Raw genomic sequence first — 6,685 nt, forward strand, 5'->3', positions numbered from 1 at the left:
TTTTTTATTTCATTCCCTTCTGGTCCATTTTGTGAGAAAATTGAAGCACATTTCAGGACAGGTTGTTTTGACAGAAGGGAAATAACCCTTTTCTTCCCTGGTGGAAGCAGCACTGTCCAAATTGGTGAGATTCTTTCCCTCCCAGACATTTCTACTCTCCTGGAAGAGAAGCTGGGCAGTCATTCTCTTGCCACATGGAAAATGAGAGTTCTGGTGTTGGATTTTAAAGTGAGAACAGGATGCAGATGCCTACACGTTATGGGAAACCAGTATTGCAAAATCTGCTACAAAGAGCTCCTTGGGAAAAACTGCCCATGATAAGGGACAGGCACTTTTCATCTCATTTTCAGAATTTATAGGAAATCTGTTGTCTGCCTTAACAGGCTTCTTGCAATACATGCTGGTGCTAGAGGGAGGGTGTAGGCAGGAGGAGGGACTGAGTGAGAGGTGCTTTGAAATGCAGCATCTCAGGTTCTCTTTGGGTCTCTGGATCTTCAGAGGTTGTCATCTTCTGAGCCACATTCCTGAGGTGGAATTCAGAGTGTGCTGGCACTGCCCAGGCTGTGCAATGGGCACATCCCCAGGGCTGCCAGAGCTCCGGGAGCATTTGGATAACTGGGGGTGTTGGGGTGTCTGTGCAGGGCCAGGGGTTGGACTGGATATCCCTGTGGGTCCCTTCCAGCTCAGGACAGTCTGTGATTCCAAACCTTTTCCAGTTCTCCCTGCATTAGTAATGTTCTACAGGAAAGAGTAAAGTACTGCACCCATTTTAGGTGAGGTGATTGTTTTCCCCTAAATCTCCCCAAGTCTCGTATCAGGCACTGCACAAACCCTGTCCCTGGAGCAGCAGCAGGTCCTGTCTCAGGGTGTGTGGCTGTGCCTCGCTCCTGTCCCTGTGCCAGTGGCCCCCAGGTGTGGCACAAAGCTGCTGCTGTTCCACTCCAGGAGCCCTGTGCTCCTCATTTCCCTGGAGCCACATGCCAAGAGCAGCAGGTAGGACTGGAGAGTTCTCATTCTTAAACAGTTTAATCCTACAGGCTAGAAACTCCTTGGTATAGCAAAATCCAGGAAAAATACAGCTTTTATGGCCTTTAAATCAAAGATTCCTGACAAGCTAATAATGGGCTCCGGTGCTTTTGGTGACAAGGATTTTGCAGTGGCAGCATTAGGAATTGCCTTTGTCATTGCTCCTGGCTGGACACGGGCTGGGTTATGGATGGATCCTTCCCAGGGCAGTGCAGAGCAGCAGGAGCAGGAATGCTGGCTAAAGAAATCCAGGCTCCACGCTGGGCTGGAGCTGGGAGTGTGGAGCCCTGGGCAGGGTAATGCCAGGGCAGAACATGGTGCCAGAGTTGAGCAGCAGCTCATTACCACAAGGGCTTTGTCTCTGTGGTGAGACTGAGGATTTCCTCCTTGCCAGGACTAATTGTTGAGTGTTTCAATAAACATTTGCTCTGCAGAAGGGAAAGGGTCAGGATCAGCTCTTCAGGGAGATGTTCTGATAGGAAGCTGCTTTAATAGGCTCCCTTGTATTTTTGAGGCTTCATAAGGAAAGGTTGTGGATATTCCAGCCTTGATCTTAGAAACTGCTTTTTAGTATTGTTTGCCATGACATTATTTGCGTGCTGGAAATTCTGTGTGCTCTGCTGGACTGAGGCAATGGGCTCTTGCTGGGGAGAAGGCTCCCCTTTCACTTGTAAGTTGTTTTGATCAGCTTTCAAAGAGAACCTTGGTGAAAATCTCTTCAATCTTCCCTGGCTGGGAAACAAACAAACAAATAAATATATTTAGAGTATATGGTGCTGTTGAAGAGGGTGAAGGGAGGGGAGGTGCAGAATTTACATTTTGGCCCGGGCTCTGTGTGGGAAGGGCCATGTGTGGATGGGGAGGAGTGAGAAAGTTCCTGAGCCAGGTGTGTTTTCCAGGCCAACTTTGGAAAGTCTCCCAAGCAAACTTGTTTATCCCATCCCATTGTATTTCTATTTCAGTGTGCACTGGAGGTGACGTCAGGTATACATCAAGTAAATGGCTCAGGAGAAGGAAACTGTCAGGCAGCCATAAATTAAAGAGAGTTATGGCTGAGTTTATGGGTTCTTCAACTCTTAATACACCTTGCAGCTTTAGCATAGCAGTTGAGCTCACAGTGAGACAACAGTTGACAGGATTATATTTTATTTTAAGAAGTTTATATTTTAAGAAGCCCATTTGCTGCTTTCTTCCTCTCCTACTTCAGTTTTTGTCTTGGAAACAAATGATTATGGAACTTGGGCTTCCTTGTCACTGTCTGAAGTGCCCCCTCAGGTCACTTTTTTTTTGGTCTTCCCTCTTTTCCTGCACATTTAGGAGCACCTGGCCCAGAAGATGAAGTGTGGGGTTTTGTGGGGCTGGGCTTTGCCTCTCCCGTGTACCTGCAGGGTCAGGAAGGCATGGAACAGCTCAGAGCTGAGGTTAAATGTGTGCTCTGTGGCACCTCCATGGGATATATATATATAAAAATATCTAAATGGCTTCATGATATATTCAAAAATAGATGCCTATAAATACCTTCATTTTTATATCTGCATAGCTTGAGGGAGGCGGTTCTGCCCCTGTGCTGCACCTTTCCATCCCTCCTGGGGAGGAGGGGGGAGCAGGACAGAGCCTTGTCCCAGGTGCTGGAGGCTGCAGGTGTGCAGGGATGGCTCCCAGCCCACCCCTGTCTCCTGACAGCAGAGATTTGGCATTCTGCTCTCATGGCAGGCTCCAGTTTAATTTTCCTGTGCTTTCAGCCACTTCTGACTCATTGGAACATCCTGAACAGCAGCAAAACTGACTGAAAAAAAGGACAAACCTCAAGGACCGTGTGTGGTTATTTACCCCGGTTTGTGCTGGGGGCCCTGAAGAAATTCAGCTTTCCTTGTTTTCCTCCAGCCAGGTCAGCTCCTTGTCCCTGGCACAGGAAAGAGAGGGCAGACCCGGGGTGAAACTGTGCTGAGGGATGTGCTGAGCACTGGGTGACCCCTGGGGACACAATTTAGCAGCTGATGTGAGCAGGTCTGCCCGTGGTTGCTGGTAGATCTGCCAGAACCAGCAAAAAGCCTTTTTGCTGCTGCTTTTCTGTTCTGTGGAGCTCTGCTCCTCACTGCCAAGACGTGCAGACCATTTTTACAGAAACAGTTTTGAGCCATAACAATATCCTGTAGAACAGCAGGCTCTCGGGGGTAGAGAGAAAACAACATTTAAAATTTAAAAAAAAAACCTGTATTCAAATAGAACAGTTTATGGTTTTCACATTCATTTTTAACAGAGCAGAAGGAAAACCCCATGAATTCACCTTTCTGTGTGTTCCTGCAAAGTGGAGCTCCCTGTGCCTTGTTTATTAGCAATCCTCCCCACATTTTTGCAGGGTAAATCAGCTTGGATGAACCAAGAAAAGAACCAGCCAAACCCTCAGGGATCTGGGGACAATGGAGCTGAGCTGGGTCCTGCAGGATGGGCAGGATTTAGAGGCACAGCAGGTCCAGGGAAAGGGAAAGGTTCCCAGCTGTGGTTTGGGAGCAGACCCCAGGGTGTCCTCCCACACTCAGGGCTGTGCCTTTCCCTGCTCTGGGCATTCCTGGGAGTGCTGTGGCAGGATTTGGGAGTGAAGGAGCTCTGACAGGGAGGTCACTCCCTATGGAAACACCTCTGGAGCGGTGCCAGATCCTGAGCCAGGGCTCAGCTCTGGGCTGCCCCAGCCAGCATTAGATACAAGGCAGAGGTGCCTTCAATCCCAGCCCCTGGCACAGCTCCTGCTCCATTCCAGTCCTGCCAGAGGGTTCTGCCCACGGAGGGTCAGGGGCAGCCCAGCCCTGCTCTCGGTGCCCTTACACTCGTATTTTGTGCTGTAAATGATCTGTAACTAATTACCCAGAACTGCAGCTGCTTTGGGTCACAGCTGGGAACTGAAGCAGGTCCCTGGTCCCAGTTGAAGCTTCTGAGCTCTGATAAAAGCAAGGAGCAGTGCAGGAGCAGAGAGTTGATGTTCAGTGTCAGGCTGGCTGGTGACCTGTGTGTGCCAAGCCACCAGTGAGGGATGCTGCCAGTGTCCACAGTGGATTTGTAGTCAGGAGTGAACAGGGAATGTGTTAGAGGCCTGTGGGTGCAGCTGGCTGGTTTCTGCACAGAAAGCAGTGGGTGAAGTGTTAATTATCCCATTTTTATCTCAAGTAGCTAATGCTATTTGAAAAAAATGAAATCCTGTTAGGGGAAAAGAGCCTGAGGAGAGCAGTGTGTGATGTCCGTGTAATGTATGGCCCAGCCCATCAGAGGGGAATGTTCTCGTTTGCAGCTGGCCATGAGAATGATCATTACCTGGGTGAGAGAAGGAGGAGCTGCTCCTTTACCCCTGAGCTTGAGGGAGGAGCTGAGCCCTTCCCTGCCTTGCTTTGCTGTTGGGTACAAATAAAAACTGAATTAACAGCAGAACCTTCCCCACCAGCTCCCATTTGTGAGGATGTCTCTGGCAGCTCCTCTGTAAATCAGTAATTGTGTGCTGGGAAATGGCAGAGACAAGTTCAGATACATTTGTTAGGTAGAGAGACCTCTCCAGGTGCTCCTCTGCTCTGCCATTACTGTAATACATGGTTTATTTTACCAGCTTGTGTATCTCACTGAGAAATGGATCTACCAATTTATGTAGGCATTGTAGTCCTCTTTCCATTCCTGTAATAGCTGCTGTATGTCAGCTCTTTATGTACTGCACTAAACTCTTTACTTTTGTTCAGAAAATATTTTTGCCTTAAAACACAAGTTGCAGCTGATACAATTCTAGAAATGCCCCAGTCTCTGGGAGCTTTCTTGGAGTAAAAAGCTCATTTTAGCGTAGGTTTTTTGGAGATGTCTCTAAAGGCAATTAAAAAAGCAAACCTTAAAATTCTATGGAGTTCTGAGTGCCCACAGTAGGGGTTAAAGTGATTTTTAGCTGTGCCTGGGGTTTTTCTGCTCTAGGAGTGTAATTGGCTGATTTTCTTGTCTACTCAGGTCTGATACTGGTGGGTCTGAAGCACCCAAGGCCTTCTGGGATGTTCAGCTCTGGTGCCCCTCAGATTGACCACATTTCTCCCCTTGAATTTTTCCATTTAAAAATTTTCCAGGCCCATCCCAGCACAATTCTGGGATTTGTCTCATCTCTGAGACAGGCACAGTTGTAGAAAAGTCTCCAGAAACTGAGCTAAAGACATACAAAACTAAGGTCAAAAGGATTTTTTGTGGAAACGTGGGATCTTTGAGTACTTAAAGAGAGCCCTGAGAAAAGATGCTCTGCCCAAACTTTGTTTGTTGTCTGTCTAGACTTCACAGCCCTCGGGATGTTTTTGTTTCTGCAGCTCTGAATTATGAATGGCCTTCACTTTTTCTACCTTACAACTGAACACAAGAGCAGGAGGAACAAAGCAGGAAGAGTAATCCCGGTGGGAATGGGTAGAGCTGTCGGTGTGTGTGACAATCCAGCCAGGACATCTCTATTGTCTCCACTGAGTTATCTCTAAGCAGGGGGAGTGCTGGTGGAGTGCTGAATCCAGGCTGTCCATCCCTCTGGATGCATCCCTTCCCTCCAGCACCACTCTCCTCCGTGTCCTGGGAGCTGGGGAGGGTGTCCCAGTTCCTCTGTCTGTGTGGAGGATCCCACACAGTCCCAATCCCAGGGAATGTCCTGGTCCCTGCTCTCCCCCCACGTGGGCCCTGAGCTCCTGGAGGAGACAATTCCTTATCCCTGAGCTGTCCCTCCATCAGACACCGTCTCTGCATTCTGGAGATGAGGATATCAGTGGGCAGCACGCAGTGCTTTGCCTGAGCCCAGGTGCTGCTCACTGTTCCCTTCTCCACCAATGCTGGGACTCCAGCCCAGAACACACCAAGTTTGTCAGCTCTGATTAACCTCCTGTCTCCCTCTTTAATCTCCCCTGCACAGTTTTGGGCTAAAAGATGTGCTTAACATCAAAGCAAGAGCACCACTGCACCAAGGCATTAAAGCTCACAGAGCTCAGCAAGAGGAATGCAGTCTTTTATCCCAGCCAGAACATTTCTCTGAGTGAAAACGTGCCCACCTCGTGATGCCTCTGCACCAGACCAGCTTGGGACTCGCTCCAGCACCATCCCTGGGGAGCTGGCCAAGCTGGCTGGAGCATCACGAGAGGTCACTTTGGGTTTGGTGCCTCGTGGAATGTGCTGGCAGTCAAGTGGCCCTTGCAGGAACTGGAAGCAATTCCCAGGGAATCTCTTTGGAGGCTGCAGGTGATCCCAGGTGAGCAGGGCTGTGCTGACACAGCCCTTCCCCTCCATGGAGAACTCGTGCCTTGCCCTGCTGCCCTTCTGCAATTCTCTGGCTGCTGCTGCTTCTTTCCTTCTGGAGAAACCTGGAGTTTCTGGGATGTTCCACTCATCACAGCTGTTGGTTTGGGGTTTTCCCTGTTTCCCAGTAAATCCCTACAGTACCTGGGACCATCTTTGTCTCATTAGCTGTCCAAAAAGGGAGTGTGGTCCTTGGAAAGTGGGGAATGTGGAGTTGTTGGTGTTAGAACTGGGCCTGGAGATGAATCCCAGTGTCCCCCATGAGCCAGGAGCTGTATCCAGACACAGCTGTCCCAAAAAAACCCCTGGAGCTGCAGGAGGCGGGGAGAGGATTGGAACAGGTAACAGCATGGGCTCAGGATTTACCTGGAATTAA

Source organism: Pseudopodoces humilis, chromosome 13 (genome assembly GCF_049639895.1).
Source record: "Pseudopodoces humilis isolate 2021_Gansu_Grassland_sample_001 chromosome 13, ASM4963989v1, whole genome shotgun sequence".
NCBI lineage: Eukaryota > Metazoa > Chordata > Aves > Passeriformes > Paridae > Pseudopodoces > Pseudopodoces humilis.